An 18,944-nucleotide genomic window follows, 5' to 3' on the forward strand; every position below is an offset into this window, starting at 1 on the left:
ATCTTCTAATATCCTGCTGGCTGTTCTATGACCGTCATATAGGGGATGAGTGGATATGATCTTGGAGCTGTCCGATATCTAATCACTCAGACCTGTTGTGTGTGAGTGGAGCAGCGAAGAGGAGGACAGTGTCCCTGTCCTCAGTGAGTTCCTGATCCAGCTGTTAGAGGATGGGCAGAGAAGTCACTGCTTCTATGATAAATGAATAATATTGGGGACAGAGGACAGAACAATTAATTCTGACTTTTGTGGAGGGCATTCCAGAAGTTGTGACATTTGAGTTGGGCCATAAAAATAACAAGGTTTCACTAAGGCATGAAGGAAGGCATTGGCGTCCAGGTGGGGACGAGTGTGGATGGAGGCTGGGGGCTAGAAGTGCCAAGTGTGGTCAGGGCACGGTGAGTGGTGGTGTGGTACACAGTGTTGTGAGGCTGGACCTATAGGCAGGAGAAGGCAGCTTGTCCAAGTCCTGGGGGCCTTGCCACTGCCTCCTCTGTCCCTTGCATACCATCAGAACACAGATGGTATTTACAGCCGAACCTCTTCTGTCCCCTCCAGTTTCCCCAGCAAACATCCTACCATCATAGAAATAACATAGGGTGATGAATGGAGCTGGTAAAACCTGTATGGGGCTCAGAGTTCCACAGATGCAGCCGTCTGAACGTGAAACGAGTATTTTGTGCTCAGTGGCTGATCTGTGATCCTGAATGGCCTGTGGATGCCTTGTCGATGGGGGAATGCACCTGCTTCACACCAGTGGTCAGAATCAGATCTATCCTTGTCCTCTCTTGGCCATGTATTTTCTCTCACTCCAGCAAACCCAAGTGTTCTGTATTTCTGAAAATACCTCCCTATATGTAATAGAATATAGAATTGTTAGTGCTTATCTTTTCCTAATTTCCCCCCTTCTCTGCTCTCGCTGTCTCATTGCATTAGTGTGCTGGTGCTTTAGGCTGTGCTCCAGGGGCCTGTCTGCTCTTAGAATCCCTCAGTGCATGGACTAAGAAAGGGAACAAAGTTGTAAGTTGGCTGCAGGTTTTCTCCCACATCCCACGGAGCAGCTGAACCCTGTGGTTGTCATTTTTGTCCTTTGTTTCTAATGCAGTAGCTACGTTGGTGGAGAGAAAGAGCATTCAATGTGGTGCCGTTTCTCAGGGTGAATTAGGAGCAGGAGCTAAAACGGACTCCCAGATGCATCTCTAGGAACCCTGAGGAAGTTGGTCAATTACCCTCTCACCAGATCCTTGCACTGACCTCTTGCTGTTAAATTTAAGCTTGCATGTCGTCCATCCACTCTCAGAAAGGCTGTCCAAGGGGCTATACTGTGCTGTGGAGCTCCTTTGGCCAGTCACCTTGTTTATTTCTTAGAATGACCAGTGTGCTCAGGATTCTGTCTCCCTTAGGAATTCTGCCTTCCTCTTTCATCACACATGGAGTGTTTTTTCCCATGGAATTCCCCTCATTTGTCTGTAGATTCACTTTTATCCCATCCTTTGAAACTACCTTCAGGCTTCCAGGCGATGTTTCCCTGATGATTTAACAGAAGACAAAGACTTACAAGTTTCTGATGCCAAAGAAAGAAAATCCTGAGATGTCTTGAGTCCGATTTAGTAAATTGGCCCCTGGCAGCTGTGTAGTCTTTGGGTGAATCACTGTCCTTTAGTGAATGAATATAAGAATAATCAGTTCTAAGAAATTTCTCGCAGCCAGATGTGTGGATTCTTCTCTCTACCCCTTGTCATTCGCTCTCCCTGATACAAAAGAAAATACAAAGGTAAATAGGATATTTTTTTGGTTTTGTATTTAGCACTTTGTAATCCAGCATTGCAGTGTGCCTTCCCTGTGCACTGTGCTCTGTGTGCAGGGACTGTGCCAGGGGTCTGGTTCTTGAATTTGAGGACACTGCCCTTTCTCCTGGTCTCACAAGTGCATGCATCTCAACGGTCCTAGATTGTGATTTGACTTGGCCAGCCCACGTGAGTCTTCAGTCACCACTGGAACAGTTGTGGTCTCATGGCCAGAGCACTGGGGACCATTTTCCCCTGTATCATTGCTCTCGAAACTGCCAGTAGAGAACCTAGTTTTGAGGATGGATGAGCTTTTTCTTTGTGATTGAGCAGAAAATGATACGGGAGAGTATAGATTTATGGGAGGGTATAGGTTGGTGACCAATAGGCAGGTAAGAAGTAGAATAGTTCTTCATCACCTTCATCACCTTCTGTGGCTTTCAGTTTTATAACCCACCTCAGGACTCACAGTCATGGTGCCACTTCCATGTGTTAGGAGGTGTTCTGGAAACATATGTGACATTTCTGGGATGTTTCTTAGGTCATCAAGAACAAAGTGGGCAAAAGCAGAACTATTCCCAAAATTCAGGATTCGTGACCAAGTTTTCTTTGGCTTCTAGAAGGTTATTTGTTCATTGTTAAGCAGGATTTATTTTTATTGTGGGACTTTTCAGAGACTTCAGCATGGTAACCTGTACTGCAGCTTTTCAAGGGTGGTCTGTAGGATTCGACATCTGTTCTGGGATCCCTTTGGTCAAGAGCACCTGTGACCACCGTCCAGAAGTCATGTCACTTTGACACCCTTGGAAGATGCCGACATGTGGTAGATTTGAAACTGTCCCAAATCCTTTTTTTGCTCTTCTCGCCGGCCTTCTTTCCCTCCCCCTTGAAGCTGGGCTGGCCTTCTCACTCACTTGGAGTGATAGATGCAGCATAAGCATTATGTGAGTTCCAGAGCCTAGACCTCAGGAGGTCTGGCAGCTTCTGCCTTTGCCCTGTTGGGATTCTGCCTTGAGACTTGCATGGAAGGAAGCCAGTTGGGCCTGCAGGAGGATGAGAGGCCCATGGCGGAGAGCTGCAGTGCCACCAGCAGCCATGTGTGTGAATGAAGCTTCAATGGGCCCTCTAGCGTGGCTGACCCAGCTGAGAGCAGCACGTCCCTGAGCTGGGGCAAAACCAGCAGAGGAACTGTCTGACGGTGCATGGAATCATGAGAAATAAGAAGTTGTTGTTCTAAGCCACTACATTTTGAGGAGCTTTGTCACACAGCAATAGTAAACAGAGATACCGACTGAACAGTAACACCCAATTAAAAACTGAAACGAGACCAAAAAAATGTGGTGGTTTATCTCATCAGATGCTTTCTGTGAGACTTTCTGGCTTAAAATGAAATTTCTGAACAGGGATTTTCTAGAAACCTGAGTCAAGTGAGTAGTCACCAGGAAGAAATGTATTTGGCGTAGGATTACCACCACCAGAAAGTGGCATCCAGTCCCAGTGTGAGTGACCCCGCACAGCTGGCTCCTCAGAAAGAAGGTGAGAGGGGATGGGGGGGTCATAGCCATCCCACATGCTGTTGGCGACATTCTCCTGAGGCCTGTCTGACGGCTGTCTTTGAGGTGACCAGGATCACTTGGGGCTCATTCTTTCAGCCTCATAATTAGATCCAAGCAGACACAGCTTCGGTGCAGCCCATCTGCTCCCCTCGCTGGCCAGCTGTGGGGATGGGAGACCCTGCCAGTGTTCCAGCCATCCAGCAGGTATAATGACTACCAGCTCCCAGGAGCAGATCTGATTAGCAGATGTCGGAGGCCCCAGTAGATGAAGAAAGTAAGAGGCCTGGGGCAGTGTCCCTGGCCAAGGCCTGATTGCTGAGTGCCCTGGGGTGGGCATAGGGTGGGCAGCAGCCCTGTATCCTGGGCTGTCACATCCACCATCTCTTCAGTGCCCTGGGGCCAGGCGGGGCTGTTCACATGGAAGCCGGGACTTCAGGCTCACAGTGGCAGCCAGGACTACCAGGCCCAGCCAGGCAGGGCCACATCAGTAGCTACGCCCAGGCCTTGACAGGCTTGCAGGGGAGGATTGTTACCGTCAGGCTATGGCCACACTGGCCACAGTGAGTTGGGAAGAAGCAGAAGGTTCTGGGAATCATGGGAGTTGGAGCTGGAAAAGACCCACTTGGTCTTGAATCCTCTTCCTCCGTCATGGCCTAATCATTCCCCCTGGGATACTCCGGAGCGGTTTGTAAAATCTGTTTCCGAATGACTCAGGCTGGGAGTCTTCCAGCCATTCCCTTGGGAGATGGAGCGGCTTTTTCTGTGGTGGAAGTATTTTCTCCCTGTTGGTTGGGATCTTTTGTTCGTTGGCTCTAGCCCCATCGCTCCTGGCTGGTCTCCCTCAGACCACCCTGAGCAAGTCTCCCTCTACCTCTTGCCTTCCCACAGTTAAATCTATGTCATGCTTCCGCTGAGCAGCCGCTGCTGTTGAACTGAGGAGGAGGGGCCTGCTTCCCGGTCTTGGCGCTTTCCAAGTGATGACTTTCTCCAGCTGCTTCAGCGTTCCCATTCCCCTACTCTGAATTTCTCTCTAATTTTTTCTTCCCTGTAACATCATGTGTGGAGACCGCGTGGTACTTCATAAGCCCTGTAAGGGTGTATATTTCAGCACGAGAGTGGCCTATTCATTGAACATTTTTCCAACATTCTTCTGAACCTTTGCTAGATGGGACTGACCTTGGCTTATATGTCGTGGACTAAAGGGTGGAACCAAATGTAAGTGGAACATGGCTCCTCCAGAAGCCAGGCATAATGACAACATGCATCATACGTATTGGTCAGCACAGCCACGCAAGCACTGTGGTCCTATGGCGTTTCTTTTGGGGAGTAGCTGTAAGTCAGCGTACAGCCTAGTCAAAGACAGTAAGAGTCTGTGTATCTGCACAGACCACAGCCATGTTAGGAACGTTTAGTAAGCAAGGGATCGTGGTTTTGTGGGTCTCTGACTTTGTTGTTACTGACGGAGCTGGAGATGAAAAGCAGGAGCTCACCAGGGAGACTCAAGTTCAGGCCACGTGGTGTTTAGAGGCTCTGAGATCCAAACTGGAAGCGTGGTTTGGATCCAAGCTTTCACTGAGCGTCTTCCACAGAGGTTGGCTGTTGCTACAGTTCCTAGCGGCGTTTTAGGAGCTGCTGGAAGTGATGGTGGTCATGGGAGCAAGGTGGCCCTGGTCGACTCCTGTTTTATAATCGCCCCAGCTCTGCTTCTAGCTGGTTCGTGAGCGCATCTAGGGCTGCCTGTCAGATTCTGTTTGATAAACAGCGTTACATGCTCAAAAAGAAAGTTGGCAAACCACAGGTTCAGAGGACTGACTTCTAGTAAAAACAAACACAGAGAGAAGCCTCTTTAGCTAAGCAACTAACGATTACATTTCTGGGATCCACATAGATCAATCCACAGACATTTGGAAGCAGCAAAAAGCAAAGAACTAAACAAATAGACATTTCTGCGTAACTACTGTGTCATCAGGAAACTCTTTGTCGGTATAAACAGAATGTGTAGACTGTGACCTCGAAGTGGCAAGGGGAACAAGAGGCCAGTTATGGTCATATGTGCAGGTGATTGCCAGATTGTGTCATTCTTAAGTAAGCAAGCACCAGCGGGCCCTGGAGTTGAGGTTAGTAAGAAGCACATGATAAAAGCAACTAGACACTGTTCCTCAAGATGAATCATCCATGCTAGGAAATGTATATTCTTTTATCCCCATTTCACACATGGGGAAACTGAGGCTCAGAGACTAATTTGCCCAAGGTCATACAGCTGATAAAGTGATAGTGCTGGGGAGGGGTCCCTTGGGCTAGAGTTTATGTCCTTAAATGTTTCACTATATTGCCTTTGTTCTGTTAATGCCTTTTTTTTATTTTTATCTTGGTGTGTGTGCATGTGTATGCACGTATGCGTATTTTTTCCTCCTAATGGGTTTGGTGAATGGAGTACGCAAGGATACCTGGTTTGAGAAGATGTCTTTTTTTTTTTTTATCATAATTACAACTTTATGGTCATTTCATTCAAAGTTCACTCCATATAAAATTGAAATTTAGTGTTACATGTAAACAATCCTCATTGATGGGAAAAAGAAGGGAGAGGAAAGGAGCCAGTAGTCTAACCTTAACAGTGTGTACTAATACTGAGCAGGCATGTGCAGCTCTAGAAGTATGTTTGTGCCTGGACTTGATGTCTCACAGAGTCACGCGAAGTTTTATTGGTGCAGTAGAAATCAGAACTGTTGAAGCCCATTGCTAAGGCAGATGGGAATAATGTTTCACAGGTTTTAAGGTTTTAAGTGCAGGTGACTTCTCTCGGATTCCTTAGTTTTTCCAGTTCTTCTGTGTATCATGGCCTTCACAAAATCTGGGTAAGGAGAGGTCTCTTTCTGGGTGTCTGCTCTTGCCTTAGTTCATGGCCTTCCAAAAACACACGAACCCATTCCTTACTCTGGCCAGATTGTTCAAGCAAGTGTGTTAGGTTCTGCTGAAACTTCTCTTTGGTCAATTGACTCTGGAGCAAAGTAGGTCCCCTAAAGGGTGAATGTAACAAGCATTTAGTTTTGTTTTTATAGGTGCATTTGGAAAAGCTGGAACTGTTGGCAAGACCGTTTCACAGCACATCCAGGTGGCTCGAATGGTCTGCCTCCATGCATCACAGTTTTAAACAAGACGAGAGCTTGTAGTGCATTTCTCTCCTAGAGCAAGTGAGGCCCTCGGGGAGAAACATGAACTTCTGTGGGTGCTTAGGAAGTATTGAGCAATAACTCTCTCAGGCCACAAGGGCCCTGTTAGCCTAGCAGAAATTTATGAACAGTGCCCTGGTGGCTTACACAAGTTCATTTTCTTTCCCAAGTGCCTGGCTCACTTCCTGAGAGTAATGTTTTCATCGAAGGATTTGACCGTACTAATCTTTGCAGAGATGGGGCTGAGAAATCCCACTGTTGATTCTGTAGCAGATGACAATGACTTTGCTGAATTAGGGCCTTCGAAGTGGCCTCCTGATGGGGCATGTTGCTGAAAGGGGATGTGGAGAAAAAGTTGCTGAACTACAGAGTTGTATCTGATCTCATGGGGCAGTGATCTGAGCTCTTGAGAGACTTGCTGGAGCTGGGCGTGCAGAAGCGTCGGACCCGACGGCCTGTGAACGTGTGCGATCTGCCTCACAGTGACCAGCAGCTTGTCAGGGGGTTCCAAAACATCTGTTCCAAAGAGGGTGGTTGAGATTCCTACAGGGGGGTGTTTCCATTCATTGTCCATGAGAAACAAGAGTGAGTGGGTGTGAGTGAGACACAGATCAGGAGGAAATGAGTCTGTTCTCCACTTGGGATTACCATGCAGATGAATTCCATATTTTGGTTAGGGAATGTTTTCTTTTAGAAAAAGGAAGACAAAGAAAAGTTCAGATTCTGACCCAGTTACTGAAAAGCAGACTAAGAGGCAGTTAGTTAAGTGGCCGCCCAAACAGTTGCTTCAGTGGTTGTGTCTTTGTTTTTGTGGTGTGTGTGCATGCGTGTGTGCATGCATGCGTGCCAGAATACGGCCCAGAGTTTCCTGACACACTTTTCTGCCATTGGACTGACTTCCCCCACCAAGGTAGCCTGGCCTCGCCAGAACCAGCTACTCTGAAACTGCAGTAGTCAGCAGAGCCACGGGTCCCCGCTGCGTCTGCACGTGCCCGTGACTTGAGGGTTCAGACAAATGAGGCATATTCATCCTCTTGGCCAAAATCGTAAGAGAGGTTTTCCTGACATTCTTTTCTGGGAAATGGTAGCCCCACACATAAGAAGGCAACTTCAACTCTGATTTGGAGATTTTACATGCCCACCCTGTGCCCTATGACGTAAATCCAGGAATGGAGAGGATGAGTTGCTCTTTGCTCTCTGTTCAAAATATGCTACCTGTGACGATTCCAAACTAAAAGTCTGAGCTCTGTTTTACCTCCCAGGTGTCATTCAGTGGGTCGTTACTGGGCACCTGCTGTGTGCACTAGATGCTGGGGAGGTCATGGTGTCGAGTCAGGGAGACACTCCTGGTCCCTGCCCTCTGGAGCTGGCTGTTTGCAGTAGACTGGGCAGGAGGCCCTCACAGCTTGGGGGCATGAAGCAAGGGAGTTGCACAATGTCTAGAAGAGAGCTACCCAAGGGGCTGCGCAGAGCCCAGAACAGGAAACTCCACTGGCACGACAAACGTCTCCTCTTCATCCCTACCTCAGCACTGGTGGGTGGTCAGTGATTTTCCTCAGCCACTCTCAGCGCTTCCCACCTGGTCCCAGACTAGTCGGCTGTGCTGCCTTTTCGGCCCCTTCCAAGACCAAGGGCAGAGTGCTTGCAGCCTGCCCCCTGGAGGTGGGTCTGCCCTTAGCATCCCAGCCTGGAATTGAAAGAGACAAAGGCTGTGACAGACTCCCTCTCAACCCTCTCCCTCCCTGCCCCGTTAACCCCTCCCCCAGTCACGTTTTTCTGTCCTCAGTATACCTACAGCGGTGGCTTCATGCCTGTCCCTGAACCTCCTGATACGTTGTCCTTATTGGCACTGTGCAGATCTTCTTGTCTCAGGCCCCCAGCTATGTGTATCTGAAGGGGACTCTCTGACTGAGGAGAAAGGCTTTCTCCCCCTGTATCTGGGAAGCCAGTCCTGGAGTCTGAGGCCTGTGTCTCAAGGTCAAGGCTATGGCCATGACTGTCCCGCTATTCTCTGCCCTCTCAGAGGGGCAGTAAAGGAAAGTGGGAAGCCTGGAGAGCCTCACTGGGAGGCTGCCATCCCAGCACCGTCCCAGTGCCCCAGCGAGGTCTGTGGACACCTGCCGCCCCTGCTGCAGGCAGAAACAGGGCTCTAGGCAGGTCCCATAGGCACTTACTGAGCAGGCGCTGAGTGTGCAATCCCATGGGCATGTTAATGAGTCCAGTTAGGATTCGGAGCTCAAGAAGCACGTGGGGCTCTCCAGGAAGGGAGAGAAGATGTTCTCTTAAACGCACCATGCTGTAGAAAGTGCTGGCCTTTGAAGGGGTACAGATAAAGACTGGATCCCATTCAGTGGGATCAAATAGTCTGAAAGGAGAGTCTTCCATGGAAGAGATGTCACCAGAGCTAGACCTTGAAGGACAGAGGAGTGGTGGCCCTGTGCAGGGGAAGGGTGCAGAGACCACAGCACTGGGGTGGACACCTGCCAGCAGCCCACCTGGCTGGAGCCCTGTGGGCAGCGGGGAGAGGCTGAGATGTGTTCTGTGTTTCCCAGGGCACACACACAGACCACAGCAAGGAGGAGCCCAGCAGGGCGATTCCTGGAAGTCTCAGGAAGCGATTCGCAAGCTCCCTTTGCTGGTAGGTTCCACAGAGGGACAAAGCAAGTGGGTTTGGCAGCTCCATGAAGACGGCCCTGCTGGGCCCACACAGCAGTAGTTGCTGTTCAGAAACCTGAGCCTCTCGGGGGACGCTACTAGAGAAAGCGTGCTCTGGGGTAACGTGAGGTCCCTTAGAGATTGTTCACTTCTTTTTTCCTGATGGCAAATCAGAGCCATCACACGGTGCTGGAGAATTTATTTCCCAAGGATGTGGAGGTAGTTCCACAAAAACTTAACTACAATGGTTTAAAAAAAAAATCCCAAGGTCACGGAGCTACTAAATTGCTGTAGCTTAATAGCTCAAGGATTCTAGAATTACAAATGGCTTCCCTCTTAAAGTGGACCCTTGTCATAATTCAAACTCAAAGCATCCTAATGTCATTTTTACAGAAATGCCTTTTTTCAGTGGGGATACTTTTTTCTTTTCCTTCTAGTTTAACTTAGCCTTAGTGGTTTTGGCTTTTACTGTTTGTAGTCTGGGTGGGCACAAGCTAATGACTGCCCTCTCCTGTGTAGGTGCCCAGGCACCTAATTATGACCATTTTCCTGTGATGCATTTTCCTGAACTGCAGGTTCTCTTTTGTGTGGTTTTTGCAGCACAGTAGTATTTTATGGGTTTCTTTTTTATGTCCCTCCACCCCTTTTGAGTGCTCCTGGGTTCCCCAAATCTCTTTCAGTAACTCATTTGTCAGCTGCCAGGCTGGTCGTAGTGTAAGAGTTTATGAAAAGGGACCCCTCTTTCCCAAGGACTCTGTGACTGGGCCAGCCATGAGTCCGTGAGGTGTGACAGGCTGTGGACTGCCTCTGTGTTCTCCATACAACAGGAGATGCAAAATAGTTTCTGCAAGCAGCAGTTGCATTTGAAATCGGAGGTCTGTAGTGTCCTTCAGTGGGCTTTCACATGTCACGAGTTCACTGGGGGTACTCGGATGAGAAACTACAAAGGAAGCACTCATAAGCTCTTTGGGCCTTCAGTCAGTGTGTTCATGTTCTGTTATTGATAGATACATGGAACTTGCCTTCCCACTTTTTCCTGACCGTTCTGTTTCCCCAAATGGTACCTCTCCCCCACCTTCACTACCCATCAACTGAGAAGTCCTGTTAGACAGCTCGTTTCAAAATGGGTGATTTGGCATCTGTCTGGAGAGCGAGTGCCAGGTAGATCTGGGCTGAGTGCGGGTGGTTGAGAGTTGGGGACATGGGGCTGCCGCTCACCGGTGATGCATCAGGCAGTTAATTAAGGGACCTGCTTCCTCTCCCTGGGAGGTAAGGGGTTTTCTATTCCTTTTTTCTTAGTGCTAATATTCCTGCTGTTTTCCCTCCTGGAGACCTCAGGGTCTTCTCAAAACACTGTGGGATTCCCTCTGGCACTGCTAGAGGTCAGCACTCTTTCCTCACCAAAAACACAGGGGGTTCCTTATTACAAGGGTGGGATGGCAACTCTCCATGTCTCCATGGCAAGGTGACAGCTGCCTGGCAGGGCTGTGCGGTTTGCTCAGACAAGCAGATCACTCCACATCCAGCCGAGAGAGCTGCTTCAGTGAGACCATTGTCTGCCCCATGGAGGAGGAGCTGCTGTCCAGGGCTGCCATTAACATGGTGAGTCTTGCAGCTGTTTTGATGTGCCACTTTGGAGTCAAAGCTGGTTGTGGAGCAGGAGCAATGGGATGCTTGAGTCAAGGGCAAGGACAGAATGGTCCCAGACACCTCTGCTTCCTCTCCATCTTAGGGAGACTGAAAACGACCAGTGTGGTTCTCCTCCCGCCTGTCTGTGCGGGTGACCACCAGGCCCTCTGCATTCTGCAGGCTGTGAATGTGAGGCCATCATAGTTCCTAAAAGGGAAGACCAAGACCAAGGTCTGTGGCCTGTTGAAATCAGTGACAGAGAGGTTAGAACTGAAAGGAGGAACTAACACGGAAACCATTGTTTTTGGAAAGACAAAGCATGTTTCTTCCGTCAATTTTGCAGCCCAGAGACCATCACCCATCTCTTTTTAAGGGAACAAACAAGATAGTGACCTAATTCAGTCCCTTTTCATTTGTTACATATTCAAACATTTCCAAAGAAAACTGAAAGAGTTCCATTTCATAGTTTTTAACATGAAACATGCATGTCTCTTAGCACAGAAGGAAATGGATATTGGTGGGCATATATTTTGTTACATTGCTTAGCATTTTGCTGGTGCAAAATAAATCCAAGAACATTTATCGTTTTGCCTGAAAAGGAAATTGTTGGATGTGGTATGCATGTATTTGTACTTAAAAAAATACCTTCTGATTGCCACACATTGTACTAATCACCTTAGAGGCCGCTCAGTTTTTCTAGAGAGTCATACAGTCTCTTTGAAATATTGAGAGACCATTAAATGCTAAAATGTGTGGTCCTACCCAAGTGCATTTTGAGATCAGAGATCATTGTGAGATGAAAGATATATGTGGGGTGGAATAGAATTTAAAAATATATTTTATTAACTTCAAAGGGAGATATACGGAAATGCTAATGACTTTTTGTTTTAAAAAAAGGTAAAAAGTTGGCTGGTTTGTGTAGAAGTTGTGAGTGTGGGGAAGGAAGATGCCTTGCCTGGCTGTGCGGTTTCAGGTCTCCATCCCGCCAGCCCACATCCTCGGACGCTGATGTGGCCAGCTAGTCTGGAGACCCCCCGGGGGCTACAGCGCCTCATCCCCAACCCAGATGGCGGTGCAGAGGGTGTGCAAGCTCCCATTTCTCTGGGGTGGGGGCAGGTCAAAGCTGATGGGAAAGTCAGTCAGTTAATAGGTCTTTGTTGAGCACCGTCCATGTTCCACGACAGCAGTCACCACCCTTTTTTTTTTTTTTAAGATTTTATTTATTTATTTGACGTACAGATTACAAGTAGGCAGAGAGGCAGGCAGAGAGAGAGAAGGGAGGAAGCAGGCTCCCTGCTGAGCAGAGAGCCCGATGCGGGACTCGATCCCAGGACCCTGAGATCATGACCTGAGCCAAAGGCCGCGGCTTTAACCCACTGAACCACCCAGGTGCCCCAAGTCACCACCCTTCTTGAGCATGCGGATGGACTAGGTCCTTTGCGGGGCACTTCACATGCTCTGCCGTTCATTCCCCTGGTAACTCAGGAGAACACTGAACTAAGTGCTTCCCCTGACCTCACAGAGGAGGAAACGGGCTCAGAGGGGTTATCGGCTGGCCCGGGGTCCTCCCACCGCTCCTGAGCGGCACAGCCTGGAATTTGAAGCAGGCTACAGACTGAAGGCTCGTGCTGTTGAGGGTCATGTTTCCTGGTGTGCACGTGGTGCTGGGCATGAGACAGCAGGAAGGGTTTTCAGTGTTGGTTGCAGGCCTCAGGCAGCCTATGGCTCTCAGACAGGACAGGAGCTCTGAGAAGGGGCAGCATACACGGCAGAGCTCTTTTCCTGTGGGGGAAGTGTGCCACTGCCGACGCGGCCGCTCACCTTCAGGACCGGTGAAAAGGGTTGAATGTGAAGGTTGATGTCATGGGCAGCTATTCTTCCTGACTTGGCAAACACGACAGTCTCCGCTCTGGTATAGTCACACTTTCAGGTAGGCGTCAGGAAGGAGTCGAATAGGAGATGAGGAGTAGTGGAGACTGGGGTAAAGTGAAGGCTTTAATGTCCTTTCTAAAAAGAACAGCTATTTTAAAAAAAAGAAAGATTGATTGATTTGAGAGAGAAAGAGAGAGAGCACAAGCAGGAGGGGCAGAGGGAGAGGGAGAGAATCTCCGGCAGATTCCATGCCGAGCAGAGACTCCCACCAGTGGGCTCAACATCACCACCTGGAGATCACAACCTGAGCTGAAATCAAGAGTCAGATGCCTAACAGACGAGGCCACCCAAGTGCCCCACAAGCAGCCACTTCTTAGCTCTAGTTGTCTCTGTCAGGTGGAAATGTAAGCCCTGCATTGCCAGGTGTATGGGTTTTTTTTCCCCCTCCCGAAGAAAAGCCAGAAATCTGGATTTTTACATTGTCTTGCAATTTTTAAACCCTACTAATTATAAAAAAAAAATTTAATGGGTCAACTGTTGTCTCTAAGCCTCCAGTTTCTGAAGCCTCTGGAAACGTTGGAACAGAATTGGGAACGTAGAGGTTGGAAACCCCAGGGCACTAGACCAGGGGTAGCAAGTAGATCTCACCTCATGACCCCATGTGAGGAGCGTCCACCAGTACTTCTCACCATGCAAGTCTCCTGGGGTCCTGCTCCAGTGTCCATCCTGACTGAGGAGTTCTGGGGTGGGTTCTGAGATTCTGCAGGAATAGGGGCTCTGCTGAGAAGGGATCTAGAAGGCAGTATCTAGGATCAGTGGCAAAAAGCACTGTGGTGACTTAGTGCCATCTGCTGTGAGCCGAGGAAAGGCAAATGGCCTGACATAGTTGCCCGCCCTGTAGTACACCAGGACAGTAAGTTAAATGAGCTGTTTATGGTCACGTCCAGATCCCCCAAAAAAGTCGAACTATCAGGGCACAGCTAGCTCAGAAGCTTTCAATACTGCATCCTTCTTTCTGGGGCACACTTCTACATATAAGAAAAACTTGGATTCACCTCTCTATCATCTGGGAAATTGGGATTAGACTATTAAGGTTTCAACTTGGGTGGGATAAAAGGAGAGTTAACTGATTGGCTCTCCTTTTTTTCTGCTGTATTTGGAGGGCAAAAATATGTCTTGCATATGTTGGTGTTCTGTTACTTCCACGTGGCCTTGGCGTCCCTTCAGCATGGGGTCCATGGTGGGAGGAAAGGGTGGGTGCTGAGGAAATTGCTTTGAGCAGAAATCATCTTGTTTCCATTCACTAAGAGCTGTTCTTGGAGCCCTCTCCAGGTCCCCTGCCTGTGCTCAGTGCCCTTGGAACTGTATGTCAGGAAACAATATGATCTTTCTAATTGGACAAGTAGGAGGAGAGGATCTGGTGAGCTAGGATGGGCCAGCAGTTGACACTTAAAAATAGATCTTTTTCCTCACGAATAAACCATTTTGTGGGGGATAGAAATGCCTTGCACATTTCTAACCATCCCGGACAAGTCAAGGGAGGAGGAGGCCAGCCGGGCAGGGTGCAGCCAGGTGGGTGGAAGGCCTGCAGGGGGGGGGGTTGCCATGGCAACTCAGACCCTTGGAGAAAGCTGCAGTGGCCTCAGGGGAGCATAGGCTGCTCTTAGATCCAAGGCCAGAGTGTATGTTTGAGTAGATGATGGCTGGGGGAATGTGGAGGTGGGAGCAGAAAGGCCTGAGAGCCTGGCTTCTTGCACTTTACTATGCCTGTGAATGTTAAATACAGATTCTGATTCAGGTCTGGCTGGGGTCCGAGATTCTGCATGTCTAGTGAGTTCATGGGTGATGCTGATGCTTCTGTTTCTGGGGACACACTTGGAGTGGCAAAGGGTTCAAGTCCACTGTGATCTTCAGGCCCCTGAGGAAGGGTGAAGCACACGGGGTAATTACCCCACTCCATTTTGATCATCTTGTATTTGGCCTAAGCTAAATAAAAATAAATGACAGCTGCTGCTGGTTATACTGACTGTGTTTCCCTAGCCTGGCGGTGGTGATGCTGCTTTACCCTAACAATGAGAATAGGAGTGTTGTGTCATATAATTTTGCTAGTAAAAAATGCATATATTTGGGCATACTCTGACCTAGATGTAATGACTAATTCAGTAAAGCCCAGGCCTGAGCTAGTTGATGTGTATGGAGACTCTCTCAAAAATAACGGAGCAGACTTTACCAAAATGGTAAGGGCAAAAGAATACTCCAGACACAGAAGTGGTGAGGTTAAAGTCATTTTGATAATTTTAAAGCCTTCGTGAGCATATAGGTAGTTTGTAAGGTGGCAGGGGGATAAAACCATTCCTTGAGAGGCCAGGGTTCTGTTTCCATCTGTAGGAGAATGAGTATGACAGGCCCTGGTTGAGATTGGGGGGGAAACTTGGGCTGGCTCTGTAAGCTGTTGGAGTTTCTTCTGGAGGTGAGGAGAAAACTGTCCTCCTCTGTCTCCCTGAAAGACTTCCTTGCAGGGTCAGGGGTGGAGGGTGTCTTTTTGCTGGGGCCTCTGGCTGACTGAACCGTAGAGGCAACAACAGTTGGCAGAGCCCCAGCCAGTTTCCACTTGAATACTGATACCTCTCCCTGCCCCCCATGGGAGTTCATCCCCCATGCTGTTGCAGGCCACCACCACTCACCACGTGATCACATTTGGTCCCTGGGCTGTTTTGGGTCTGTGGCACTGGTCTGCTTTTGGCACAGGCTCTGAGGCTTTGAAGAGACAGTCTGATGATTAAAACTGAGTCCAGTAGGCTCCACCTTGGGATTTGGATTGTATTCTAGAGGTTGTTAGCAGTTTGTGTCAGAATCCAGAGCCTGTCGTCTTGTGGAAATGGTGTTGTCATTCAGGCCTGTGGAGGAGCCCTTAGCTGGCCATGCTGGGGATGAGGGACGGCGGTAATGGAGTCCAGGCCTGGCAGTCATGATGTGCCTGTGGTTAGTGTATGGGAGTCCACAGACATCCCCAGCCAGGCTTGGCAGGGAAGCAAGCACTAGACCTCCCTCACTTCCTCTCCAGGGGGCTCCGGGGCAGGGAAGGCATCAGTGAGTGGGTGGGAATTTATAGGCAGAGCTGGGACCTGGGGGGTGGCGGCGGGGGTGGGGGTGGGGGGAGCCCCTATGGATGGCTTTTCTCCCCTGGCTGTTGGCTCTGGTGGGAAGGGGGCCCTAGATCTTTGCACTTCTTCATTTCCCTCTCTCCTTTGTGGGGCAATGAGACAATTTGGGCCAAAACTGAGATGGGGGTGGGGGGTCTCTGCACCAGGGGGGTATTCTGAGGATTATCTTTATCTCTGTTTCCCCCACAGTGATTTACTCAGGGTCAGAGTTCAGTGGAAATCTAGGGGCCCCATCCACTTAGATGCTAAATGTGGTGTTCTAAGTCAGAATTGTCTCTGATTCCTTGGCAAAACCACTACTTTATGTCTCACCTGTGGTGTGTGCTAAGGTTCAGATGAAGTCTGATTTCCTTTTTGTGGGATACAAAGAACTAAAATGAAATGGGAAGCAGTCCTGGGACACTGAAAAATGGGGTTTCTTCCCAGTTACTCCTAAGAAGTTGATGGTTTTTCTTCCTACATTCCAGCAAACTTGTTCAACTTGAAACAAAAATGTTATTAAAGCTTTTAAGTTTTGCCATGGACTTACAGTACAGGGCAAAAAATAATATTCTAAGATTTGAAAAGCTTAAGTTGAGGCGGCTGCGTGATTTTGGCAGGTTTCTCTAAATGAAATCCCTGGGCCTCTTCACAGCCCCTACCTCCCCCATCACAGGTTGGCAGGAACAGGGAGTTTTGCCAGAGCCAAGGGTTTGGGGGTTGGGGGTGGACAGCAAAGGCCTGACGGGGCAGAGGAGGCCCTGGGCTTCAAAGTTGCCCTGGGAGCCAAAGCTTAGGCCATTGCTCCCCTAAAGATCTGCAGCCGGCTCAGTAACATGGGAAGTAGGGAAGATTGCCATCTGGAGCTCTGCCTTTATGTTCCTGTTTTGCTTTGAATCTGGAGGATGGTCAAGAAAAGAAAACCCAGCAGTCACAACGGGAGTGAGTCAACACCAGGGATGGGTGAGGCTTGAGGATAAGGAATCACTGAATCATGGACATTATAGCTGGGAGGGTCCCTTGACAGTTGGCTTTCTAATGACCTCATTTGGGCAGGAACAGCCAAAGGCCCTGAAAGGGCAAAGCAATTTGCCCAGGGACACACAGCTGGCTAGGGGAGTATGTTGCCAGACTCCCCATCCAGTGCTCTCTTCTCTGTACCAGTGTACTTCCCAGGATCCCACAGACTTCCTGTTCCTCTCTGTGGCCTCAGCACACTGCTGGGTCCAGGCCCAGGAAGCTGCCCTTGCCCGTTCTTTTAGCCGTTGGCTCCTAGATGCTGCTGCTTCTTTCCCTCTAGGAGGGGCTCCAGGTCTCAGAGATCCCCTCACTTATGGCTTTTGGGGGCATGGCAGCCAGCAGCATTGCCCATCCCTTCCCTCTGCTCCCTCCTCCCCCTCTGCCAGTCCCTAGGGGTCACATGATGGTGTGGCCACAGCTGTCCAGCTTCTCCTTCCTAGGGTGCCATCTGGGTGCTACTCTTCGGAGTTGTCCAGAAGGGCTGTGGGGGGAGTCGCCCTGCCAAGGGTCACAGCTGGAGCGGGGGTGTCTGCACCCTACAGGGGCCTCCAGTCTTTGTTCTAACAGCCTCCTTGGCGTGGGGTTCCCCCCACCCCCCACCCTTGATTTCTGAGAGCAATGGCTTAAAATCTGAGGAGTGCCTGCAGTTTTGGAGGGAGCAGTGGACCTCAGGTTTATAAATTTAATAAAACAGCTTTAGTTCTAGGAATGAAAAGAAACAATTTTAGGTGTTGATAAATGCTTGGCAGAATTCTCTTCCTCTTTTCAGAGCTGATCCTGCAGATTAAGGTTTTGGCACATGGCTTATTGCTTAACAACCCATATAAGCAGGGAGAAATGTAAGTGACGCTTTCTTTTCTTTTCTTCTGCTGAAAAGGGGGTTCTGACCTTGGAATAGGAGCCTTTAGTTCCTGCACTAACATCTTCCTAGCCAGAGAGCCCCCCCCCCATTTCCTTTGTTCAGGGAGATTGAAAAGTTATGCTTTTACTTACCTCCCCCACGAGCCCGCCAGGCCCACACCCCCCTCCCTGGCTCCCACAGTGTTAGCAGTACGTTTACAAACGAATGCTGATGTTTCTTCTGATTTATTCTCCTATATATTTGTCACTCGTCTTCTAAGGAATGTCACCAGGCAACACTTTGTTCATCTGGTTTGAATTACTGCCATACCTGATGGAACAAAGCTTCATTTGTTTAAGAATATAATTTAAAAATATGTTAAGTCTTAATGTTCAGTGTTCCCCGATAGATCTTCCATATGGAGGTGTTACCCTTTTGTGGGGAGCACAATATCAGGAATGTGCAAGGCGCCCTCTGAAGTCTTGGTTTTTGAAAAGATGAGTGCACTCTTACTTTTTCCTGTGATTGAGCCACGAAGCCCTAATGGCCCAAGGCAGCCGAGGGTTTCAGCGTCTGGAGCCCGCTGGTGCCGATGGAAGCAGACTCCATAAAGGAGAGGACAGGAGAGGAGTCTCTGAGGCCCTTCGATGCACTGCCCAGTCTCCCAGAATCGGGCTCTTGGGCTCCCATGGGTTTGGCTGCTCTGTCTTGGCAGCTGGAGTCTAGCAGGAGACCCTCACCAGCGGTGTGGGGGTTGAGGGGGGATGTGTCTCTGATCCACAGCCTTCCCTCATCTTTGCCTCTAATCACTCGGGAGGCCAGCACATGGACTTCCTAATAATAAACTGACCCTGAAATCCTTTGGGTGGAAACACTAGGGCTTTAGTTAATAAGATGGAAAGAGAAGTATTGGAGATGTTGGTCTATCTCTTCAGAACAGTCCCATTTAAGTGAAGGTGATGGTTTCATCACTGTGATTAGCTTTTTTTTTTCTCTTTTTTTTTTTTTTTAATTTATTTGACAGACAGAGATCACAAGTAGGCAGAGAGGCAGGCAGAGAGAGAGAGAGAGGAGGAAGCAGGCTCCTTGCCAAGCAGAGAGCCCGATGCGGGGCTCTATCCCAGGACCCTGGGATCATGACCCGAGCCGAAGGCAGAGGCTTAACCACTGAGCCACCCAGGCGCCCCTTTTTTTCTTTTTTTTAAAAGTAGTCCTAGTCAGTCTGTTGAGAGCGGCACTTACCAGTGAACGGAGGCCCACTTACAGTGCTT

The 18,944-nt window shown here is 49.1% G+C and overlaps 1 protein-coding gene across 8 annotated transcripts in view; it reads left to right on the forward strand.

Moving 5' to 3' along the window:
- The window catches only part of LHFPL2 (LHFPL tetraspan subfamily member 2), a 241,859-nt gene that overhangs the window by 175,348 nt on the left and 47,567 nt on the right, over positions 1–18,944 (forward strand). The gene's annotated exons all lie outside the window — the stretch shown is intronic.

Source organism: Meles meles, chromosome 3 (assembly GCF_922984935.1).
Source record: "Meles meles chromosome 3, mMelMel3.1 paternal haplotype, whole genome shotgun sequence".
Lineage (NCBI taxonomy): Eukaryota > Metazoa > Chordata > Mammalia > Carnivora > Mustelidae > Meles > Meles meles.